We start from the raw sequence: 26,994 nt of genomic DNA on the forward strand, positions 1-26,994 counted from the left end.
TAATATTAAATCAGCTCCTTCCATTTGGATTTGAACATCAGTGCCTCTCTGAATTACTGCATAAATGACAAGAAGTTGGGCATAATTGTAAAGCCTAAAATTGGTTTCAAGAATGCTTTAGGTGTATATTTCTAGTTGGTGGTGATGAATGCATGTGACCAGTACAATCTGTTTGTGGCAGTCAGGATGAGATTAGAACTACTTTCCAGTGTTAGAACACAAGAAAGAACTAAGACCTGCTTTATTCATCTTTGTTATGTTATAACGTTATAAAAAATTCAGGTAGCTTTAATTCCCTGGTTGTGTGTCACTTTTCCCCCCCGCCTTCGTTAACTCATAATTGAGACAGTTATGAAGTGGTATAATATGTCACAGTCAAGGGAGATAACATGACACTTGTTTCCTCTGGCTCACAACATGGACCAATATTTATTGGTGCCCCTTAGGGCTGCCAATTATAGCCAAAATGTTAATCAGGTTATTCTTGATTATATTATCAATATTGAGATCATGATTATTTATTACTAATATTCATTGTTTTTAGGGACAAAATAATTTCATTGAAATTTCATATTTAAAAAAAAAAAAAGAAAAAAAAAGGCTTTTCCGTGTGTAACATTCCAGCATACCTAGAAATCCTTGGATCAGAGTAAGACTTCAGCGCATCTTCTAGATATCAACAAAACTGGACCAAAAATGCCTCACTTGCTTAACATCTGCTTATTGATAGGCTACATTTAAGTGATGTTGCTTAAGACCTCACATGTAGGCTATGGTCACCACTAACTGTGTGTTTGTGCATAGTTAATAGATTGACCCAAGCTGAATCCAAGTGATTTTATCTGCATGGGCTGGTCCCTATGCACAACACATATTTTAACCATCAATAGTGCAGTTGATTATATTTATTTATTTGCAGAAAACCAAAATCATGGTTAATATTTAATTATTTGTGTTGCTTTGACATCCCTCTTATTTCTCTTCTGTGGAAGCCATAGACTGTATATGACAGACAGACAGTGACCGTGATGCCATTCAGTGGTTTGAGCCTCAAGTTTGGACTTTGGCCTTTGTTGTCTTGGTCTTTTTTTTAAACGATTGTACTATAATTTACACAATGAACAGCATGCAGTATTAAAAGACCTTTGACACTACCGATTAAGTCGATGAGCTCATAAAGAAATTGTTTACTGAGGTATTGGATCAAGGGTGAAGTAGGGTCTATTTCTCATAGACTTCTATACATTAAGATATCTTTTTGCAATCAGAAAAGTCGCCCCCTGCTGACTGTTAAGCAGAATGCAGACTTAAAGCACTTCTGCTTTGACTTCATTTTTCAGAACACGATGCTACCTTCATCTTTTATATAGACTCAGAGAGGAACACAAGAGGAACAGCCATCACTTAGCACATGCTACACAGCTTTTTTGTCTGTTTGCATTCATAGAAAGCTGTTATTCTTCAGCATGAGATAAGGTTTCCAATCAGAATGACTCTTCTTTCCATTGACTTTAACTATAAATACAACTTGAGGCTGCACAGCGACACACTTCATAAAAGTTAGTAGCATCAGTTACTAATAACTGTAATTCCACTAGCTGGCCAATGATTCATTCCTACATTTTGTCAGAACATTTACTTAGAAATATATTTATTTAAATGCTGTTGTAATCTGGACACCTGTCAAATTTTACCTGCAGTTTGGACAGACTTCATCTTAACTTTAGCATCAGTTACAATTACTGTTTATGTTGTTGTATTTTCCATTCAAACCTGTACTGCTAACAGCTATCTTTAGCACTGAAAATGAAGGTAGAAAAGTTGTACAAATGTAGTAGAAGGCAACAACAAAGCTTACATGTACGCTATGAAAGCTGCCTGTGGGTAGAAAGACACAGTCTGTACTAGATTCCACGCTGAGGATGTGAGATGGCAGCGAGTTCACGTTTAGATTATGTAATTTCTCGCTGCCTTGAACATACCTCAGACTCGACAGTCACACTTGTGTTAGTCACCGTGTTTCAGTCACTTTATCTGAAGTTTTATGAGCACAACAGGAACCGATGAATTGAACAGTGAAAACTGATGCATGCTGTTATGTCGAGCATGACCCAGATTTATTTTAGCAGTTAACTGGAGCTGTCCAAAAGCATATTACACAATACACTTGTCAAAATATGGCACTTTTACTTTTCAGACCTGTTACACAGCCATCAATTCTTCAAACCTATTTTGTGAATGAAAAATTAATGCTTTGGGTCAGCCCTGTTGAAGGCACCGAGTTGTGAGAGTAAACCACTTCAAAACTAAGCAGTTTGACATGGCCCTGGCTCCCTGTGTTGCACTGAAATAGTGTTATTTTGAAAAAAAAAAAAAACATTCTGACACATCAAAATAATGAGCGTGAAATATCAAAAAAGCCCCAGAAAACTTTTATCTTGTCAGTTGTCTCTATCAAATGAATGACGGCGTTATGATGGAGACTTTCTATGCAAAAGCCTGAAGTTATATAAAAGAGCATAATTGTGTGTGAAAGACATTTTTAAAAGATTATTAGCATTTTTTAACTTTATCTGAATTGTGCACCACCATGCCTCCAAATTACCTCTATGAGCTGCTGTTCTCTTTAAAATAACTGACAGATACCTCACACGAGACTTACATAATTAAAATTTTTTTTTCATTAATTCAGAATCTTGGAAATTAGACTTAAATGTCATACATGAATGAACCATGAACTGTACTTAAATATTTTAAGAGCAGCGTGCACATTCAGTTCTACAATCGAATCCTATTTATTTATTTTTTGATGTTAAAATTATGTCAAAGCATAAAGCAAATGACTTTAGCTTAGACAAACACTCTTGGAAGAGCAGCAGTTGTAAGAGGAGATCTACGTTGGACAGGTCAGGTTCAGACTCCGGAACTTCTTGCTGCGATGCCATGTTTCCAAGCACTGATCCACTCTGCTGTTTAATAAAACCTGTAATCCAACATAAAACTTTGTCCCTGGAGCAAATTTATGAGATGCTGTGACAAACTGAGGCTGTTGTAGTAGCAGCGATTTCTTTCTGCAAGTCTCTTCCTCATTGTGAGTGTCAGGGTTCCTTTTTAACATGTTGTCAGGAAGGCAGCTAGTTGCCACTTTCGTTGTGCACAATAAAGAAGTACACAAGCGTGTTGAAAAAAAAAGGATCAACAATGCTTTTCTCTCTTTGAATGAAACGTACACATCAATGCAACTGGTTGTGGGTGTTTCATATATTTCAGCTGAGGATGAATCAATGAGATGCATTTTGATGTATTCGCTTACAGCTGTGAAGCACAAATATGCTTGTTTTGTATGCGAAAAACTGATACTGTATTGAATGGCCAGAAAAATGCCTAAAAATACATCTGCATGATTTTTTTTGCATTTATGTATGGAAGTAACTGCTGAGGAAGTCATTTTCTAATGTTGTTTTATTAGCTTTAAATCAGAGTAGGTAAAATTTAAGGGAAAGTGACTTGGCCCTGAATTGATTCAGCAATGCTACCATAATGCTTTTTACCAGGACTTGCAGCAGTGCTCAAATACTCCACAAACCAAATGGTTAGTTTGGACTATTAGTTTAGAGGTTGGTCTGTTTTAGTGATTTTAAAAATGGTAAATAGGAGAAGTGTGTTTTGAGAGATAAACAGCCTGGGGCCAAGCTCAGGAGAGAAAAAGCCCTTCATTTAAGTTACAAGGATGTTGGTCTGTTGAAATTAAAGAATGGATTTATTTGACTTTGGTTTGTAAGGTTGGTGAATGAGATAATTTATGTGAAAAACTGCACAGACGGAAACTGGAAATCATTCTTTCAGCTTGATAATTTGTTTGTGGGAGGAAAAAAATTGATCACAAGTTTGAAAAGCAATCTTTAAAGCACAGAATTTGCAGTTAAAAGTTAAAACTGTTGGTTCTTTCACTTTGAACAACAGACACCTGAGAGAACATTAAAATTTCCCTTGCAGTCTCCGGCCATATAATACGATATGAAACATGGGCAGAAAGCAGATAGAGGTGGAGGCCACTCTCTCATCACCTGGTCACCCAGACCAGCAGACAGCGCTGGCCGTCTGTCCACTCGTCTGATTTCCATCCCCTTGGCACACTGGGTAATAGAGATCAGTAATTGGGTGCTATAAATCCTGGCCGAGGACAAGGTGGGTCAGAACAGGCTGATTACTTAGGCATTACAGTCAATCTAAGCAAGTCCTTGAATTGAAAGATTTGGTGAGGTGGATTCTCATTATCGGGCTCGGTGCATGTATGCATTTGTGTGAAAGAGTAAGGGCCAAGGTCCCCTTCGCAGTCCCCGTTGTGGAATGACATTATGCAATGCTCCAATGCCCTGAGCCGTGCCGTCTCGTAAACATCACAACAAATTTATTTTCCTCATCCCCCACAGTTTTATAAGAATGTTTTCAGAATCGTCGGCGATCGGTCGAAGGGCCCACCTGGAGTTTTAAGACCACTCTGAATGGCTCCTCAGTGCATAAAGGACCTCTGCCAGGGTGACACATTCATGGGAGGTTCAATGTTAAAACATGCGAAGGTCTTCAGTTTCCCTCCGCAACAGGCAGCAAGCCGAACTCCGTATCAGACATCGCTGTGCCTCTGCTTCAGTTTCACAGAGTGGTGTTTATCTTTCAGTGTAGCCAGAAAACAAGCTCTCAAGGTGATTAGCCTTGTCATTTAACATGAAGCAGATTGATGGCTATATGGTGAAATGCACCTTTCTGTTATTTTTCATCTCAGAGCCTATGAGCTTAATCCATTATAAGCTTCTCAGTATGAAAAGGAGTCTATGGAAGGTGAATTAGAGTGCAAAGCCGATAGTCTTTCTCAGCATTCTCTCCAGCTGAAGGTGTGACTTACTGGATTATGGGAACAGTAGTTTCTGCTCCAACCCCCTTAAGTTCTCTGATGCGCCTTTTATATTCCTGCCTATTTTGATACATTTTTTTTGTATCGAGAGCGCATCAACACATTCTGACTGTGAATTTCTTCATCACAAGTTTTCCTGCTCCTTTGTGCCGCCAGTCCCCCCCAAAAAAGTCTTTGATTCACAGTCTTCAAAGTCATTTGTCTGAAAAAAATAAAATCAGCAGAAGCCCAAAATGTTAAATCATGTCATGAATAGTAATGTGGCTGGGATCCAAAATGTGTGCTAAATGAGCAAATGTGATAAATTATCTTAGCATACATTTGGAGGAAGAAAAAAATAAGCAAGAGAAAAAAGATATATGACAAATTTATACTGTAGCATCAGTGCAAACCCCTGCAGTGTGAAGTGTTCCCACTCAGAGAAGCACTCATGCTAGCATCATCCCTCGACTCCTATAACAGCATGCTACTTCACTTAGCAGCCTCCATTTGGGATGCAGCACAAACACTGTTTTAGCGCTTTTATCTTAATGCACTGCAACACTCTGTAGCACTAAAGGCATGATTATTGTACAGAGAGAGGAGCGGCATGCATTTAAGCAAGACTTATTTAGACAGGAACTTAGCACCAACCTAACCACTCAAGGGCAGATGGCTTTGTGATTCTCATTGCTCATTCAGTTCATTTTGTTAAATGGACTCTTTGCATATATTTTAATATAACACTAATTCTTTGCATCGTTATCCCAGTTTAAAACATAATGTCCTACTGAGTGTGTTTACTGTTTTGGAGAACAATTTGTCTGCCAGATAGCAGACTGTTGTCACTTTAACCATCTGCTGGCTGGTTTAGCTGTAAAATACTCCTGAAAGGAGAAGGAAAAAAAAGCATTTGAGGTTTTAGAGGGATAGCAGTGAGTTTGGATTGGTTATTTCCATTTTTTGATGGGAGCCGAGTGGCATATGGCTGCTGTCAGCTTTGTGGTGAGGCCAGATGTGGAGGTGAGCTTCAGCAATGCTAAGCTTCCACACCCATCTGATAGCATCTTCAGAACCGAGGATAAAACGTCTGTCACCCTCGACTCTGAACGTGCTTGGACCCAGTGTGGCAGTGAGGCTTGTTCTCACACTTTAAGAGGCCACTGATTTAATAGAGGCACGGTGTCGGCGCTGACCTCATCCACTGATGTCTTCACAGCTAATGCCCGAACATGTGACATTGACACTCTGCAAGACAAACAGTAAAGGAGGGAGATGGATTGGCAGAGGGACTCATATGTCTCTGCGGTTGGAACAGAATGATGGACAATAGACATGAAGACAGCGATGTCAACAGGAAATGACAAAATCAAGCACCATGTACTTTATTTTGTGACAGGTCTCATAGTCATGTAATGTTACATCACATTGTGTCCTGTCAAGTAATATCGCATCATATTACATCATGTTACACCAGACTGGACAGGCAATTTTAGTAGAGTGCATTAAGCCTTTTTGGTATGAGGGCATATTGGGTTGTTCTGGTGGCAACTGAAGTTGTCTGCTTCATGTCTGAATGAGCAGCCTGGTCACTTTTCTGAAACAACTGCAGCAGCAGTCTTACTAGGTCGTACCAAATAAAGTTTCTGTGTCACATTCAACACAGCACAAGTCTGAACTGTATGCAGTTACATTACTAGTTCACTAGGCATGCAAAATCAACATACTGTAGGTTGTGTGAAGTGATTTTTGGAAAGTCTTTTCTACATTTTACCACAAATATTGGTCCGAAATCATCACATCGTCTTGTTGTCATAGTTACAGTGACGCCGTGCCAGCCGCTGTATCTCGCAATGGGAAATCCTTAACAAATCTGTGGATCCAAACTATAAGCCATCACCTCCAAAATCTAATGAGGTGGTCTTTGTGTCATTTCTGACCTTCCCTGAAAATTTCATCCAAATCAGTTTTTGAGTAATGTTGCACACGAACAGACAAACAGATTCACAGACAAACTTATGGCGATCGTAAGTGAGTCAATATGTGATACTCCGCTGCGTTACTTGGCGGAGTATCACATACTGACAAACTACATTCAAACAAATAGATAAGCTGTCAGACTTTTTTTGTAATAAATCACATTCAAGACAACAGTCAAAAAAAAAGACTGGTATTGCAAAATAACCATAGAAGTATATATATTGGGGTCAAGACCTTACAGTGTCATTTATAGTGTGATTTTGCACAGATGATTTACATATTAGGGAAATACTGCAGTATAACATATATTACTACACATGAAATATTGCTTTACCAGGCTATTAGTTACGGTATTTGGACAGTGTGATAAGCTCGCAGAGAGGGCTGCATGATGTTGGAAAAAAGTGACATTGTGATATTTTAGTTTTAGATACCTGCTATTGCTATATGAAAGGATACATGAATTTTGTCCAGATTATTTAAATAATTTCTTGTGGTGGGCTTTGTGGTACTGATTCAAATAGTCAGACAAATTAGTTCCATATGTAGTGGCAACAATTGCAAGATGTTGCTGACAGACTACCTATTTTTGGTCAGCATCATCAACTACAGCAGAAGTAATTCCATGAGACTGATGCTGCGTTTCTTTTCGTAATCAAGTCTTCCTTTTCCTTGTTTCTCTCCTATTCCTCACTCGTTTCACTGTACACAAGGAGCCTGCATGTGAACAAACTCTGCATCTTGTAATTAAAGCTGGAAAAAAAGAAGTATCTTTAAGAACCCTTAAATCAGACTAAATTGTGTTCTACCAGACAGACTTCTCTTGTAGATTAGTCATAAAACATGAAAACTGTATGAGTTTTCCTTTTTAATCAAGCAGTAGAAAATGTTGTAGCATGATATATTTGAGTTAATTTGCTTTACTTCACATTTCAACGCAAATGTGTTCATCACAGTGTCATTATTGAAAAATTATATTGTGTAGCCCAACTTGGTTTTAGGTTAGATTTAGTCTTTTGTTTTTTAATGCATTATAATATAAACTGATATAAATCACTATCCAATACTGTGGCTCTCTTAGGGACTGTGGTGTCTGAATGAAGGTGAGCATCTTTAATTTAAAAGTGACCTATGTCTGAATGACAGAATGCAGTGTTGTGTATGCAGTGTCTGAAAAGTTGTTTCTTGTAAATAATGCAGGCATCCATTAGAGAGAAATTCATCCGCATACTTGACCTATTGAACTATATGTTGTTGTCTTTGTACCTGCAACATTGACTTATGTAACTGAACAACACAACTGTAGATGTGAGAACAAGGTGGACTGGATCAATATGGAAGGTATCAAAACTGATACCTATGTCCTCTTTGTATGAAAGGTATCAGTTTTAATAGGAGGACCTGTTCTTGCTAATTATAAATCTTTTCAATACATGCTCTTCTTCCAGTTGCTTCAAAATTGTGATTATATGCAACCTACAGTCTAGGAAGAGATCAGCTGTCTCTTGGCCATACTCACCCGCCACCAATTTTTTTTAGCAGTAACAGTCAGAATGTGGCACATTTTAATAGTTAGCTTTGCAGGAATGTTCTTTGCTATAGTTGTAATACCACAGATTTGTTCAAAGTTTTTCATCAAAAAGCACTGAAAGGGCTTAGTTGCAAGGAGACCTTGAGCTATGATTGCTTTTTGAAAATTTTCAAAATATTTTCATCAAATTACTCTTTCCTAGGTCAAGAATTTGCTTTTATGCTTATCAAAGTTAATCAGGAGGCAAAAAAACAAACAAAAAAACATAGAGCTCCAACCAAAGAGAAAAGAGAGAGAGAGAGAAGACATTTTGCTACTGAAGGTTGCCCTTCAGAAAGGCAGAGTGTGTTCAGACCGACTGCATACACACAGCACAGTGAAGAACTACAAAGCTCACCTACCAGCTGCCCTTGAGACAGGCTGCACAACTGCTTTATGATTACTATTTATTAGCAGCCTCTAATGTCAACCTACTTCTGTTTTTCTATGTGTACTAATACATACATCAGTCCGAGACAGCCGTTTGTGGATCCTTTGTACATAGTGAGGTTTGTTTGTGTTTTACTGGGAAATGCTAGAGAACAATAAAGGAACAAATCTTAAAATATACCTCTAAGTGAACACATTCAGGAGAAATGTGTTCAAAAAGAGAGATACCCAACACATAGCCAACAATGCCAGGGCTAGCAAAGGCCCTTGGCCAACAGACTGTAACATCATGCTTCAGTGGAGCTGGTGTGGCCAGGGCAGCAAGCAGTGTAAAGAGAAGAGAGAAGCAGCTTTTTGAATCAGGCCTGTTCACTAGATTATGTGAAATAATCTGCCTTCAGAAAGGCGCTGGGGCATGCCAAAGCCAAATTTGCCAGCATGGGTTTATCATCACCATTTTTTCTCCAAAATGAGATAAAACTGAAATAGATTTCTAAAGTCAAAATTAATTGAAATGAGGGAAACTAAAAGTGAACTGAAAGTAAAAATCAAATTCTGAAGGGAAGTAGAACTGATTTGAAAATGTGGAACCAAAGTAACCTTGACGCAGTTCTTCTCCTTGCTACGCCGCGATGTGTTTTATTATGTTTGTGTTGTATTATACACTCTGTTCATACATAGCTGAACTCTGCTTAATGGACTAACCTGCCAAACTCACAGCAGCAGAAACACAAAGGACCTGCTGTTTTTAAAATGATTGAGCCATGACTTGTCAGCGAGAATCTACTTTCGCCCTTGAATGCTAATTGCTTGATATTTATGCAAAGTCACGTACTCACTCCCAAAGGATCTTAGGCTGGATTTCCAAACTCTTAAAAACAAATCTTAACATGTTGTCAGCATAACAATGTCAATAAAATGACACTTCACTTTCTGTGTCAGTGAGGTATTTTTCATTCCCCCCAACAGGAAAAGCTTCAATAAGATCCCCCCCCCCCCCCCCCCCCCCCCCCCCCCGCATTTCACATTATCTAAATCTGTGACACAATTTCTACAATCAGCCTGACAGCTGCCCTAAAACAAATTAAAATGTATGAACTGAAAATGCAAATGCGATCCAACTCATTTCAAAAAGTTTTCTGTTGTTTAAATCTTTGCTGGAATCATTGTTCATGCTGTGTAGGGCAAACCCAGAGGCATATTTTATTAATATTTAAAACTCCATTTTTTATTGGTGACTTTCTGGCATAAAAGTTTCAGAAAAGTTTGTGTCATGAAAGTTGTCTTTACAGAGTTGACTGCCTTAATTTTGTATTAGTTGGTGGTTTCTTTTCCCTCAGAGATTTGACTTAGAATTTCCTGAAATGGATGATTATGGTTCAGGTACCTGTATACTGATAGCCGAGTTTAAAATCGACTTTTTGAGGTGCTGCGCAAACTAAGATTACCCAGGTGACATCATTAGTGTTCATAAAGTCTCTCAAAATCACAGACATAACGTTTAAAGCACTACCATAAATTACTGTTTTGACAGGTGGAGTAGTACTTCCCATGATGAGTAAACTGATCTTGGTATGTAACATCAACGTGCCCCATTAATTTAGATAAAAGCAAGAGCTCATATGTGGTTCAGATATGGTAATTGGTGCCAAAATCTTAATTAGAATAATTGATAATTTACAATAGCTGTTTTTGTTGGGAATCTGCCTCAGTTTGTATTGTTATGGACTAATGTGCCATTGCAAGATTTGAGTAAACCTGAGGCTCTTCCCCTTCCTGGAATGAAAGTCAGGTGGCAAGATCTGTACTATTTTTATATCCCAATACTAAAGAAAAAAAATCTGAAATTGCAACTGTCAAATCAGATTGTGTCCAGATGTCGCCAGAGCCAAAGCATTATCTATATAAAGCTATTTATATGCCCCTGTCCAAATCAGAATTTCCAGTGTAAATCCACTTGATGTGCCAGTATCTAATCAGCCCAATTTGGAAATTGAATGGAGGGTGGGGGGGAAGGCAACGAGAGGAAAAAAGAAAGCCTGAGAAAAATGAAGCAGTTGGAGGGGGGAGAGTCACCGCCGCCCACCACTGCCTGGCCCTGACACCTTGTGAAGAGTGCTCATTCATCACGCGGCGCAGGGCTTGAGCCTCCGTAAATCACTGTGGATAAAGGACGCGCCATAAAGAATGGAATTGTGAAGGTAAGGGTTTTAAATCCCCCTAGATGATCCGAGATAAACACGGAGAGACTTTTGACAGTCCCTCGTTACCGCCACAAGCGAGAGGAGCTGTCACCGCTCCCTCCTTGCCTTTCATCTCTTGGTAACAGTCTGGCTGCTAATATCCTCAATTATCTCTGCAATATGTTGCTGGGAAAAAGGGAAAGTTCCGAGGAGGCATTCGCACAATTTAAAAGTTTTAATTTGACAGCTTGTGGTGTAATGATGAGTTGTGATGAGGGTAGAGGGGGCCCGTGGCCCACACTAAATATGTGACAAGTGATTGGGCCGGACTGAGAATGGTTTGTGGATGTCAAGACTTTCTGGATCAGATGTCAGGAATACAAATAGATATTTCACAGGTTGCTGTGAGAAAAGCTCTGAGCTCCTAACTGTAAATGGCAGTGGCATTTCATCTACTAGCTTCTTTTTTTAGTAGCAAGGAAAATATTTGTATCATTTCCTTCTGCTAAAATAATTTTTACAGCGAATCTAAATTATAGTCATCAAGCTCCAAATGATACTTGTTACACCGTCTCATGTTAATGTCTGTTACACCTCCATGACATTTTCTTTCTCTGGTATCATAGACAAAAATTTAGTGCGGCTCAGTGCTTGGGTGTTGTTTCTGAACCCACTACTCTTCCTAAATCCTTCAGAAGATGCAGGAGACAGAATGGAGAGCGTGTGCATAGACGGCTCAGTGGGGTGTCTGATAATGATGGCTAAGTCACAGTGCATGATGGAGACACAAAGGGCACGAGACTGTCGCATGAAGGTTGACTCAGAAAATATCCTCCCTCCTAGGTACCTAGGCAGGTAATTGTCTTTTTCCCTTTTTTCTAGCTGATATATATACATAGCTTCAACTTGGAGGATAAACCAATCGATCATTCCGAGTGTCTCGAGTAATAAGTGAAAGTGATAAATCACAGCTTTGCACTCAGGTTTATGAAATATTGTCCATCCTGCAGGTGCGGATGCATTATCTAGTAGTCAGTGTTCCTGGGCTGAGGTGCTGGTGTCAGAGCACGTAGGCAGCACTGTGCTGCGACTAATAGGAAGATCCGCCTACGGTGGAAGTGCTTACTCCATCAAGGGCTTTGTGCTGCAGTGCAATTAGTACACAAAATATTAACATAAGGATCAGGCGTGGTGTTTCCATCAGGGCGCAACTTAAAAGTTCAAGGTAGTTCACGTCGGAGTAGTTGTGTCAATCTTCTTTCGCTGAAGTAATTGCCTCAGGTTCATTCAGCTTGAATCAGTATAAGATGAAGTCAATAGCCTCAGTGGCATAATGACAGAGTACACACTTTCTTGCTCACATTAACAGCTTTTTCTTGATAGATAAAAGTCCCAAATAATGGCTCCTGTGATGGAGTGAAACCAGGATAACAAATTGGCTCTTTGTGATAACAACCCCCCTGTGAGCTTCCCGGGCGTGAGAGATAGACAGACAGCTTTGAGGAGAGTCAGGTCTGCAACAGCTTTGCGCCAGGGGAAAAGCTCCATGCCCTACAGAAGGATGGATAGTGTAGATTTGTAATGGTTCCTCTGCTTTTGACAAAGTAACCCAACCTGCAACCTTCATCCTCATTGGCTGAGTGAAAGGGCACTGGCAGAGGAGCCGGCCTGAGATAAGTGAAGTCTGTCGCTCTGGCTGGAACGTTATAAATTGCAGCTACCTCAATCATGTGCGTGAGACAAGCGAGCTGTCTCCTGTGACAACCTCCTTTTGACTCGACATGCAAAAAAACAAATTGATACAAGGCGGAGAAGGAGGGCTGAAAAGAGTGAGGGCTGAACAGATGTGGGAGGTGATGTCTTCCTCCACAACTTTTATTTAACATTACATAACCTAAAATTTAATGGTAAAATTAATATGCTGTGCACACTGGTAAAAAAAAAAAAAAAAAAAAAACAACAAAAAGTAGGGCTGCATCCATTAATTAAACCCCATGGATTCTCCCTATTTGTTTAAATTTAGAATGTAATTCTGCTTATTGTGCAGAAAATGGATCCTAATTTAAGACTTTCCCCAACTACTGTGAGGAGATGCTTAAAGCTGAGCCCCCTCGCAAGGAAGAAGAGTGGAGCTAACAGGACTAAGGTAAAAAAAAAAAAAAAAACAACTCACAAATTGTCTCATGGAGCTGCCAAACACACAAAAGAATTACTTTACCCCTAATGATACCTGGCCCTGCAAGTACCTTGTGCTTCCATTAGTTTTATAACTTTGGGTTCCATTTAAAAAAACAAAACAAAAACTCAGCAGCACTGTGTTTGCTGTGAAAGAAATGTCCTGGTTATATTTATTTTGAAAAAAAAAACAAAAAACAAAAACGGAGTTCCAATAGATCATTAATAGCATTAATGGTGCATTAACTTCACACCTAATTCCATCAACTACATTGTCTTGCTGTAGTTGACAAAATCTTAGCAGCAAATATCCCAAAAACCTCCAAAACAAAAAATAATTGGCATGACTGGATTTAACCCTCTTTACACAGCCATCCTCAGCCCACACAGGTGTTTTCAGTGTTTTTTTTTTTTTTTTGACTAATTAGACTTCTGACTGTGTGGGTGTGTACACTGAGTCTTTTGTTTGTTTTTAGCACCTGTCTCAGTGCAGGATTTGCAGGGCTTTGTAGAACCCATGTTGTACATTCAGCAGTAAAAAATAGAACGGCACCGCATCTTATGGATCCACTTGTAGGAGTGTCGTCCATTTCTGCAGATCAGTACTATCAATGGACATTTTCTTTGTTGCTGAGTGCCAAAAATGGGGAAACGCCTTCTTCTGTTATATGCAATGCAAAAGAGATTGCACAACCTTGACTGTGTGTTTTTGTATGTGGGTGTCACCGTGGACAAGCACAGTACTTTGTTGATCAAAGTCACTCTGAAATAGCAGAGATATTTGACAGAGGGGTTGGGCTGAGGAGATGTTTCCTTTTAACCCACACTCCTACCGAGTCTGTTCTCACTCTGGAAAAAAGCCTTTGACTTTTTGTTCTTGTTTTGACCGTATGCACAACACAAATCTCTTGTTATTGTAAACCAAAAGCCAGGCATTAGTGCTTTGGCAAAGACTCAGAGAAGGGTATTAATCACATGAACACAGTTCACTGAACTCTGCCTTGAAATATGAGACTCATTTCTCCTTTCTCCTGGATAATCAACTTAGGGTTAAAGAAGAAAAAAAAAATCTGATATTTCACGTTGAAATGCTTCATAACTTGCTTGTGGGGTTTTAAACTCGTCATGCTCATGCCTGATTATACTAGACCAAAAGAAAACAAATGAAATAAAAGCTGGGATTCTGCAGCACAGCTTCTCTTAACACATGCACACCACTCTGTGCATGCCAACAAGTAAATGAATAAATCTACATGAAAGCTCATATTAATTAAAATGTAGTTTTCCTACTTTTCGAGCTGACAGCAGATGGGTGATTTTGGCTTAAACACTCAATTTTGGTCAGTTTTGTGCCTACCTCACAGACCATCTTTTTTCAAAACAATCAATCGCTGACCCTGTGGGATAACTTCAGAGGATTCATCGAAGGCAGTTCTGTTTCTGTCTTTGTGTACATTGAGTCTCGCTCATTAGCATCTCACTGAAAACAAGACCTTTTCATTTAAGCTGTGCAGCTCCAATAACTCAAATTTTGTCAGCAATGCTTTTCTTTCCCTAGATGTCAGACTAGTATTTTATTTTATTTATTCATTTTTGTTTATTTTTTTCATAATGTTATGAAAGAAAAACTTCGTAAAACATGGTGTACATTGCAGTAATCTTGTGTAGAACAGAACAGGAGGAAACACTTGCAAGATTCACATCATTCCAAATGAAGATGTTGGAGGTTTTGTTATTCCTTTGAATATTGCATAGTTGTCAGGCTTTTTTTTTTTTTTTTTTTTACACACTATTTTATGCAAATTTTCTATTTGTCAGATGCTGAGCTTCAACACAGTAACACTGCTGAGCACAAAAGGACAACTTTTGTAGTCGCTAATTGTGCAAACATCCAGTCTTGGCTAACATCCCTATACGCTCTTCTCAGTATGCTTTCAGCTAGTCATACCAGGAATGATATTATACAGCTGTATGTCAGGGAAGAACATCTTGAACTCATGTTTTTTTGGGTTTATCATGCAGTGTAGTAACTGTTCCTGTTGGTCGGTTGTGGATTAATGCACTTCATTCCTCACATGAAGAGACAATCCTCCCACGTTTAGTTCACTCCTAGAATACAGTTGTCTTTATAATGCAGGACTGTGGGTCAGAGGTCTGGATATTGTTGTAGTGGCCAAAGCCGGAAATGTTTGTCAGGCTCCCACTATTTTAGCCAGCGTCTTTTTTTTTTTTTTTTTTTTTATAAACATTTCTCTGTGATTTATTTACTCTGATGTGCTCATTGATTGCTTAGTCAACCAAGGTAATTGTAACTTTGTCAGCAGAATTCAAAATTTTCTTGTACCAGAGCCAGGAAATAGTTCTAGAAAAGCTTCCTCCAAAATCCCAGCAACTGTAGATAATACTGACACTGTTCTATATGTTGTAAGTTGACAGAAATACATGTATTTATCGTTCAGTTCTCTATTCTTTCTGTATGCTACTACAGCCTCAATGTCAACTAAAAATGATGTTAAAGGCATAGTTTGGTTTCTTTGAAATGGAGTTTTATGAGGTACTTATCCATAACCAGTGTATTCCCTGCAGTAGATGGTGGTGGGCAAGTCCCCAGTTTGAAGAAGCAGAGAGAAATGTTGGCAGCGGATCTAAGCAGTGAACTGCATTGAACAGGGTCAGCAGCAAAATGTATTTTAGTCATCTAAAAAGATGTCCCCCATCCAAAACAAACAAAAGAAAAACAATATCCATTTAAGTGTACGGTATATTTAGAATATTCTCATTGCTTTACCCTGCTGCCACACAACCTCGTACTTTACCTCAACATCTTCCCAACTGTACAACTTATTTGTATTCCTCCACATAAGTGAACCTATGTTGTACACTGTATTGTGTTGCAGATCAGCTGTTGTTGTGGCATTTTAAGATTGAACAAATGATAAAATTAGACAAATAGGATTTATAAATCAAATTTAAGAGCAAACAATGGGGACATTAGAAGACTTAACGTGTCAACTGAAGTTATGAGTACATTAAATAATCCTGTGGAAAGCGGCCAGCCAACGGAAGCCCATGGAGCTCATATAAGGCACAAGACCGGACATGCATGCCCTCTCTTCATCTACACTCGTGAGTTGAAACCTAGGTCACGCTGAGCTAAACAGAAATATTGCAAACCTATCAGAAATAATTAATTAAAGGAGATGGTTAAACTTTTGATATGATTACATCATAAACTTCCTGATTGGGACTTTAGACGATGGGTTGTGGCCTTCCAGAACGGAAGAGGAGTGTTTAGGAGAAGGTATAGAAGATGATGTAATGCTTTGTGTAGTCAGTTAAAATCTTGATATTTTGCTCATTTGTACTCACAGCCTCTGTATTGGATAAACATTAGCCGATCTTGAGAACTTTTTTGAAGACTCCAACTTTTGATCCAGAACTGTTTTTTTTGTTTTTTTTTAACAATGTGTTTGACAAAGCTGCCTGATCATCACTGGCCCTTAGCAGGCAGACTGAGTCACAACACTGTGTCAGAGTTCTAGCAGTGTAATACAGTGAGCAGTGCACATGTGCGTAAGAATCCAAAACGATGTTAAAGACATAAAATGAGGCACAAAAGGAAAGAAGGGAGACAAAACTGCCTTAAAGAGAAACAAAACAGCATAAACAAGATGCAAAATAGTAATAATAAAAAAAAATAAAACTCAAACCAGAAGAAAAAAAACCTAAGCTTTCCTAAACAACAAACAGGAAGCACACACAAACATGAGAGAAAATGACCAAAAATAAACAAAACTGTACCAAAGACACAAAAATGACAAAAATGCGATAGACTGCAAGAAATAAGCAAAAAAAATAAACAAGGAGACAAAATTGACAAGAGCCAAAAAACTCACTGACCAAAAGTGTAGTAGAGGCACAACATGAGAAAAATGGCAAATGACAAAGAAATTAGATTAAACTGTCCCAGAGGCCCAAAAGGACACAAAATTGGAAAAATCTGACACAAAATAACCACGATGAAACAAAACTTGTCCTAAAGTCATATAAAATGACTAAAACACAGTACAGAAGAAGCAGAAAAAGATGCAAAATAATAGAAGGGAGAGACAAAAAAATAATAAAATAAAATACAAAAATGAGACAAAACAACCATAAAGAGGCCAAATTTAAACAGAGACGGCAAACAACATAAATGATACACAAAATCCAAAAAAAGATACAAAACAAGAGACAAAAATGTCCCAAAGAGACATGAAATGACACAAAATAACAAAAACAACATAAACTGTCCAAAAAACCATGACCAAACAGACGTCAAACAAACAAACAAACAAACAAACAAACAGACTCAAAAGTACAGTGATACAAATGACACAAAAAACTTACAAAATAGCCGAACACAAAATGAGTACAAAGTGACAAAACTATTCCAAAGACACACAAAACGACTTAAACAAGGTGCATAATGACAGGTTTTGTAGATTCTGTAGGGAGCTATAAAGACGACAAACAACAATATTACCAAAAATAAGACACAACAACCACAAAGTGACAAAACTATCGTAAAGAGAGGTAAAACGACACAACTGAGACATAAAATGAAACACAAAACAAAAGAAAGGAGCCAGAACTGTCCCAAAGAGACGTGCAACGACACAAACAAGACACAGAATGACAACCTCTTTGTAGGTGGCTAAAATACATTTTGCTGCTGACCCTGTTGACAGCAGTACACTGTATAGGTCCCTTGTCAGCAGTCATCTCTGTCTTTATGAACTATGTACGTGCCAAACACAATCTAAAACACTGACTATGGACGTACATACAACATAGCTTTTGAAGAAATCAAACTATCACTGGAGCATGACAGATGCTTTGACATTTGCATAGACCATAGTAATATGTTATTGTTTTTGTCAGAAGAACTGCATCTTGCAATTGTGGTGATGTGAATAGAAACAGTAAAGTAATTCACATTGCTGTCCGATTGTCAGAAAATTATTATGATATTAATACAGTCTGGCTAAATTTGTTGTTGACATTGTAGACGTACCTTAATCAATACAAACAAGGCTGCAAATCGGAGAGATTTTTCTTAACTCACTGAAGTTAACAAAGTCTCCAGCAACAAATTTATTGCTTTTTTACACACAGCAAGGTAAACAAATGCCGAACGTGGCCTCACTTTTTCAAAAGTTTGGGATACCCCAATTATTTGGAGAGGCTTGAGAAGGAGAACAAAATGACTATGCATGAAGGCAGTTAGATGTTAGAGGTCAAAGTGGGTCCCTGATGGGTCCACGTCCTCGTGCTGAGCAAAACCTCCCGTCACCTCCACTGTTGCTCTCCCCTCAAACAACGCTCTGCATTCAATCCTTTCAGGGGAAGCTGTGCCCTTCCTACCAACATAGTGATGTTTAATTCATCCCCAGACACCCAGGGGACACTCATAACAACACCAGAAAAAAGACAAAAGGAGAGAGAGAGAGAGCAAGAGAGAAAAGGAAGAGGAAAGAAATTAGAAGGAACTAAGTGTTTGCTTTGTATTTGCTATTGGCGTATGTGTAATGAATGAAGGGCCTAAAACAAGACCAAGGAGACTTAAGACATTTGATGGAGCATCAGGTTCGAGAGGCTGGGAAGACAAATAAGGCCTTTTTCCTTGTCTTTTTTATTGGCTTCAGGAGTAGATGGGGGCAGTGAAGATGTTGCTGGACACCTTGGCGTGCTCCCTCTTAATCAGAGGTTGATTAAGCACACTTTCAGAGGCATGGATTAGGGGGCTCCCCTCGGACTCCACTAAATTGTTCAGAAGGGAAGGAAGGCAGCACTGCTGAGGGAACTTTTGATGTGTCAGTCAGAGAGTCTGGCATGGTTTGCTTTTATTGACCTTCCCATCCTTGATTTGTGACAGATCCCCTGGTGCTGGGGTAGGTAGGGAAGGTGTTCGAGAGGTGGGGAAGGTTATAGGAGATTCAGCTTTTGAAGAATTTCCAAATTCTGCTGATCTAGTAGAGCTGCCACAAGCTTTCCTGCAATTCATAACAATGAAGGGCATGGAGCTGCGGAGCATTTGCAGTCTAGACGTTTTTTGAAGATTATATTTCTGTCATTTTTGCTTTATTTGACAACAACAGGAAAAGACTCGTGGCCAGGGTCCTGGGACAGATTCAAATCTGCGATGTTGCAACTACACAGTGTGCAGTTTAGACAACTCATCTGCTGGGAAGTCCTGGCCTAGTCATTTTTTATTATCTGCTACTTTCTATCCCGCATCTTTCATTTAAATCTAAACAATGGGTTTTACTCATATCATCTTGTATCCACAGTTAATGGAATCGAAAAAATACCTCAGCTCAGATCTAAATATACATCCCCCTGTATGGACAGTGTGTGTCATTTATGGATTTATAGTTAATAATAGTCTGATGCTTTTTCCGCTGTCAGACTGGTTTGTAACCCTTTCACAGAAGGAATGGCATTATTCATGTTGCGGCGTTGGCACCGCTATTAATGTAATGAGTCAGGCCGTTAATGTGATCCAGCTTCAGACACAAAGGGGATCTCTCAACCTGAGCTCTTGCTGCAGACAGGAGACCTCTGTGCCCTACATAACAACGATGGGACGTGTCATCGCTGATTTATTTTGCCCTTGAACCTCCTAGTGATAAGACCTTGTGGGATAGCCTTTAAAAGAAGCGCCCAGAAATGAAATGAATGCTCTGTTCCGAACTACGGAAAGACGTGCGCTACAGCTGAAGGCTTTTAGAGGGAGTGCTGTAATCTAAAATGTGCTATTTCTCACACATAGCGCAGCTTGGGGATAGGCTGATCAGATAGCTCGAGATGAATCTGACTTGACCTGTGAGCAGCAGTCACTGCCTTGTGCATTGCCGGCCATGAGGGGAATTTGCAATAGATTCCAGAGAGATAGAAATCAATTCAAATTCAGCCGAGGCACTTTACCGCGATAAGGTATTGCTACACCTACGTGTAGACTCACAAATTTCATAATGAATAGATAAGGATTAATGTAATTTCAAACTGTCACCTCCCGCCAGACAGCATGTCATGAATGGCTTATCATTGTGCCGTGATTTTATTTACATCCAAGAACATAAACAGCTCAGTTTATTCATGTCCCATCCATAAACATGATTCCACGGTAACCATCCTTAGAGGTGAGTCTTTTTAAACAGCCTTATTAACTCAGTGCAATATCTCATGTAATTAATGTCTGCTTACGATGCAGCTAATATCAACTATGTAACCTGTGAAGACACACAATAATTATGGGACTGTTTGAGTGACAGAGATCAGGAGAGCAAATAGAGGAGGCCTGTCTGCAGCCTCATCAGGAGGGGCAGAGTGTTGGTCCAGGTTAATAGGCATCCTCCAGGGAGGGATTAGCTGGAGTTAAAGAAAGTAAGGAGTGAAGCATTGGAATTCAGTATAATAATGTAAAATACTTTAAAAACCATCTTTTATAATCTCATTGTCACGGGCCATTTACAAGTTCTTGGTCCAAGGCTTTATGAAGTTCCCTACGCAGGCATTAAAAAAACACTGAGATCCTGTGAAAGAACACTTTATTTGAGCTGGACACTCTGTAGTACCATCCAGAAATAGCCAGCCATCTGTTTCCTGCTTTTGCAACAGCCAAACACTGAGCTACAAAACATTCTCAGGCAGACTGAGTCTTGATTGAGGAACAAAGGAGAAGGGCAAAAGAACTGTAGCTGAAGATATTGTTGGACCAAAGTCCAGCCAGGTGTCTGGATGCTGAAAGTCAGTGCAGTTAGGACAATCTTAGTTTATAAGGGGAATGCCACTTGTAGTGAAGTGCAGCTGTGATCGATTGGGATGTGAAGTGGCTTAGCCGTACCTCTGTGTGTCAATAGCTTCACCCTCTCCCTCAACCCTGTGATAAAACAGAGGCCTGTGCTACTAAATCTCAGTCTGTGTACCCCCATGAACCTGCCTGCATGATCATGTTTTCATCGTGGGACTTTGTCTAGTTGATTTGTGGCAAATTCCTTCGATCAACACAATGAAAGGTATCAAAACTTTTACTTCTGCAACCTCAAGCCAGGACGCGAGACTTAGAGGAGCTGAAGGCTTTATTGACAACAAATTAGAATGCGCTCCGCAACACCATAGATTGAGACAAGGATTTAATTGGCTTCATATCAGGGTTAGATAGCACTGTTGTTGACATTTGATTAGAAAAAAATAAAAGAACAAGGTGACTTGATATTGTGGTGATAAGCAAAAATCCCAACTCGATCACATCAATACGTTACTCGAGTGCACGTAGGTGGCTCACCTTGTAACCAATGACAGTGGCCGCACTGGCTCGCCGGCAGATAGACATCAAAGGTTTTCTGGCGAGCGTGCTTTGTCATACATTTATTGCTGTGTGTGCAGTGTCTGTTTTCTTTACAATCGTTCCAGCTGTTCTCAACATACTGTTGACTTAGAGGTCAAGCTGCGCAAAAGCATAAATTTGTGGAGCGTTGATGTTGGCTAATTCACAGCATGTCACACCACAGCTCTTCAAAATAGAGGTCACCTCTAAGCAGCACCTTTATGGCTTAATATCTGTTTTACAGGCAACTCTGCAGATTCACCACCATGCATAATCAGAATATGAATCACCTTTCTATGTTTTTTCTTATTGTCATAGAAGACCTTGTTTCAATGTAAAGCCAGCCATGTACTCATTGTGAAGGAATTTCATCAAAGCAACTAATCTCTCCTAATTTACTCAAAGCAAATATACAAATTATGCAAGTTTCTATTTAAATTAACTTAAAATGTTTATTTTTTATCTTCAGATCACTGTAGAACTTATTATTCGAGACATTTTGAATCACAATGTAGAGTTGAATGAATGAACAGCTGAGAGACAACTCATTATTTCCGTTTATGATAAACAAAACTGGCATTTAAGTAGATTTTCCAGGACACACTTTTTACAGAGTTTAAACCCCAGAGAGACTCTTGCGTTTTTTAGTTTGAGGAGACACACATGATGGAAACTTGCTGTGTATCTGTTATCGAGGGGAAAGTAAGTTATGGTTGTTTCTTTTCAAAATAATCCAAACAAATCTAACCATGATGAAGGTTGGCATTGATTTCAGTCTTTATACTTGCAGTTTATCTCACTGTAACTGGCAGCAGCCTCAAGTCTGTCAGTAACCATTTTCCATGGGGCTAGTTGATTCAGCTTAATATCCTAAATTTATTGAACTTGTTTTCTGAAGTTCAGTTAATTCAACTTGACTAGTTTTACAATTTTATGGCATACAAAATGATTTTAAGCTTACAGTTAGTTAATTTACATGTTTAAGGCAGCAAGTGATTTTGAGTTTTGAAGCTGAATTAACTTCATATGATCTATATTGTATTCTGGCTGGAAATTACATTATCAAATATCAAAAATTAGAATAAAGATGTTAAACATTAGTTTTGCTGTGTTCATATTTATACAATAGCCTTTATTATCTTCATTGACTGTGGTCTTCAGTGGATTGTTTTTGCAATATATGTCTTGCAACGACACTATTTTTATGTTTTTCATGACTTTTCGCTGTTAGGAATCCTAACCACTGGTGTAGGCGCAAATGCACTACAAGCTGGAGCCTATATTCTGTAGGTCCAGTAGTCAGAAAAAAGCTAACATCCTGTTACAAATATAATAACTGCCAAATCAATACTAACCTTTACCCTAAATACAGAGTACCATATTGGTTAGAATAAAATATACGTCTACTTATTCCTGTAGACTTAAACACTGTACAGTTGCATAACCAAAACAGCAGATGCTTACTTTAATCAAACTAGGCCATGAACAAGTTTCCTGTTATGTGGTCTTGATTTAAAGATGCTGATAAATTTAGAAGACGTTAAAATGATATATGCACCAAACTTGTAGTCTTACCTCTTCAGAAATTTTTCTTGAAAAAGCGAAGTCGCAGAGGTGAGACTTTCAGGGCTTTTCCTCTTTATTTGACAAACATTTATACATTATTCTGTTATTTTTAACCTTTTGATAAACCAAAAACATAGATTCTGCTTGAGTAAAAGAACCCTTAATTAGCAAAATAGGGTAAAACATAGATATTTCTTTTCATTTTGGCTCGTCTGATTTTCCTGCAGTGCTGCATGAAAATGTCTTTGGGGGCACTTTAAACCTCTTTGCAGGGGGCCAAGAATTATTCTATGCAGAGAAAACTGAAATAATGATCAGATAATGATGATCCTTACACACACACAGGATGTCATACATTTATGTGGTGAGCAGGGAAAATGGGGCAAGAAGCTTTGAAGACCTCATATTCATTTTATTTTGTACATAACCATTTGTTAATACGTGAATAATGTTATTTTGCATAGTATTAAGCGCTTATTCCTTGGGAGACTAGTGAATATAAATGGCATATAGCGCTAATTTGTATTGCCTAAATCCAGCTTTTCATGTTGCCATATTCCACTTTTGTGTCAGAGGTTAATGTTTTGATTCCCTGAGCACTTAATTCATATTTGTCATTCAGCTGTGTATAATGTCTACCTCCTTTTGCAGCTACTGTACATGTTGATTACAGGTTGAGCCCTCTGTGCGAGAATGTGTTGACATTATGTCTCTTTGTCTGAGCTTGTTATCTTTGTGCCCCACAGTTTGCTTCGCTCATTCCAAAATGCCACTGTATGTGTCTTTAGTTGCAAGCATATTAGTCTCCATGGAAACTCATTTTACCAATACTTCATTGGTGCCAAATGACCCTGTACTGTTACTTAGCTTCTTGCTGCTTTGTGTGGAAGTGTTTTCTTTTGGAGATTGAACGTTCGAAGGCAAATTGAGGTCCTGCTGGTTTTATCGCCAGGATATTGAATAAGCGTATGTGGAAAATACCAAAGCGTGGTACTGTAACACATCATTTGAAAACAGATTATGATATATTTCTGCGCTTCTTAGGGGCCGGGGATAACAACATGTGTAATGCCAGAGGTGCTGCACAATTTTATCAGGTAGAAGCAGGGAGCGGGAGGCAGCACCGAACATATTTGACTGCTTTTTGATCCTCTGTGATATTTTTCTAAAAGAATAATCCTCACTCTTTAATACAACATGTTTGACAGCAGACTATTTCTTTAAATTAGTAATCAGACATGAAAGAAGCGGCTGTGTTTGTTTTGCTGAACCCACATTTGGCTTCCTGCCTTTTTACATGCCATTTGTATTGAGCGGTATTTGTTTCAGGATTCCCTCTGGAATATTTACACTCTTTCTCTCTCCAAAAATGTCCTCAGATAATTGCTAGAAGGAAGCGCCCAGGAAGGTCAGCCAAGAATCCCGCCGTAGGTGCCAAAGTGAAATCTACAGGACTACAATTACTTGGACGGACTGAGGCGGCAGAGCAAAGTGAATGACAGGTAGGAAATAATTCATATGAATCACCTGCTGTATTATGAATAACCACCTGCTGAGAGGACGTAGCATGGTCAGTTATCCTCAGAATTGGTTTTGAATAGCCCTTTTTGTCATTTGTTGGTAATTGCCTTATTCTCTTGATAATATAATGAAATTAACCTCAGAGAACATTTCTTCCTTATGGCATTTATGAGACAAGGTTGAAGTTGACATAGCAGCAGTCACACAATTATATTTAGATTATTCTACTCGGCTGCTATTTGGCTTCCTCTTTGATGTCGACACTTTAGAGGAGTTCTTTTCACTGTCACTCATAATTCATAATCATCATTTTACCAAAACATACTGTGCTGAAGCCTACACGAAGGGCATTCTTTAAGAAATTCAGGATCACACATCTATTTTCTATTTGGGGTATATCTGACCTTGTAGTGAACAGACTTAAAAGGCTGTCAGTCAAACCATCATGCCGTCTTTGTTTCCTTGTGGTTGTCGTTCTCCAGAGGAGTCAAGCAGCCACCGACTTAAATCTAGTGATTCTATGCTCCTGGCAAAATGCTTCTCTGTCCTTCTTTCTACCAAACTCAGCAACTGCCTCGGGGTAAGGTGGAAAGAAGGTGAAAAAAAAAAAGAGCAAGAAGTTTGGGAACAGTGTTTGAATGGTTATAGAATGTAATCAAGGCCAGCAGATAGTTCAGTTTGTTTCTTAGTCGGCCCAACTTAACCTACCTTTAAGAGACTTTCCTGTCATATTTAGGAACAAATAGTGTTTGCCATGGAAGTCTAACTCGAAATTACACATTGCCTACATTTTGTGTAAGAAATTATAGACAATAATTTTACACAGTTACAATGCACTGTTATTATTCTTCAAAAAAAGAGGGAACACCTGGAGACAGCTGCATCAGGCCTTTGATTGGGCGTTACCGATGGCAACTGTTAACTTAAAACCAAGATTCTAAGAAACCGGCTGCGTCTTGCTACAATTACTGTTTGCTTCATAAGTTAAAACAAAAAATGTGTCTATTGCCACATGCTGTATGTTAGTTTACAAGTTTCACCATTTCTCAAGACAAACAGTGCTGCTAAATTCTACTCAAAAAGTGAAGTCCTTTAATTTGACTTACTAACATTGGTGCTTTTTCCCTCAAGACATAGCTTAAAAAATCAACAACAACTGCATATTCCAACTTTAAACTCAAGAGGCAGACGACCAGGTAGCTAGTGTGTTATGTTTCTTCTTCATGAAGAGGTGTAGACAGCAGCCTACAGACACTGAAAAAGACTGTTTAGAACAGGGCTAAAAGCAGGACTTGTACAGTTTTGGGAAAATCAACCATCTTTGCAGTATTTTGAACTGAAAATTGAAGGACACATTCTGGGGACCTATGAAACATTTACTAGTTTGCTAAAACGGGGCACAATATAGGACCTTTGCTGTTAGCTACACATACCGATAAATTATAAATCCATTTGAAAAGATTAGTGATGTTCTATTGCATTTATTGTTATGAAATTATACAATTATATTACTGTTAAAGGCAGAATGTGTGTTCCAGATATACATGTAGCAATTGGATCACCACTAAAATCTGTTTTATTTAATTAGTTATTTATTTTCACTGCCAAACAAAACATTTGATATACAACTAATGCTATTTAGCAACGTAATTAATAACATCCTATGCTGATTTATTTAAACTGTATTTTTTTTAGCTAAAACCTTATTGATAAAATTCCAGATTTGAGGCCATATGTTAACAGTTAAAACGGAGGCATCTTTAACACATCAGGCTGGTTGTACTTCACTCTGTTGTCATCTCACACACCCGTGTGTCGCTTCAGATGTCTCTGTATGTTGTTGACTGCAGTGTTTAGGGGAATTTCAGACGTTTGTCCGTCTAAGCACCAGCTGGCCGACTGACTCAGGCCCTCAGCAGAACATCAAACATCGCAGTATCTCCCTGCTTGGCTCAGTTTCACATAAACAGATCAAGGGTACCACAATGTTTTCATTCCAGTTGATATGGAAATGTCACATCATTTCAAAGGGCACTTCTGTTTTATTCATATCTAATATCCTTTTAGTTCTGACTGCCTAATATGGACCTGGAAAAGCTTTAACCAAGCTGTTATAAAGAAAAAGGCAGAAGAACCTTTACTGTAGCCGGTACAGTACAAGCAGTAGTTTCGCTGCAGAAAAATATGGAATTCTGAACATGAAAATACCCTTAAGTTTAAATACCTCAGAGGAGAAATATTACTTTTTTCTGTACAGAAACAATTTCTGTGTAAAGAAAATTCTTCTTTAGCTGCTTTGAGACAAATTTTTGGTACACTGATGCCCTGCGGTTTGAAGTGATAATCA

The 26,994-nt window shown here is 38.7% G+C and overlaps 1 protein-coding gene across 8 annotated transcripts in view; it reads left to right on the top strand.

Moving 5' to 3' along the window:
- The window catches only part of LOC111562889 (RNA binding protein fox-1 homolog 3-like), a 530,604-nt gene that overhangs the window by 145,530 nt on the left and 358,080 nt on the right, over window positions 1–26,994 (top strand). For all 8 annotated transcript variants that reach the window (XM_023261674.3, XM_023261666.3, XM_023261665.3 and 5 more), the window contains exon 6: window positions 24,506–24,628. The gene's annotated coding sequence lies outside the window, so the exon portion shown is untranslated. The remainder of the gene's footprint in view (window positions 1–24,505; window positions 24,629–26,994) is intronic.

This window comes from Amphiprion ocellaris, chromosome 19 (assembly GCF_022539595.1).
Source record: "Amphiprion ocellaris isolate individual 3 ecotype Okinawa chromosome 19, ASM2253959v1, whole genome shotgun sequence".
Taxonomy (NCBI): Eukaryota; Metazoa; Chordata; class Actinopteri; family Pomacentridae; genus Amphiprion; species Amphiprion ocellaris.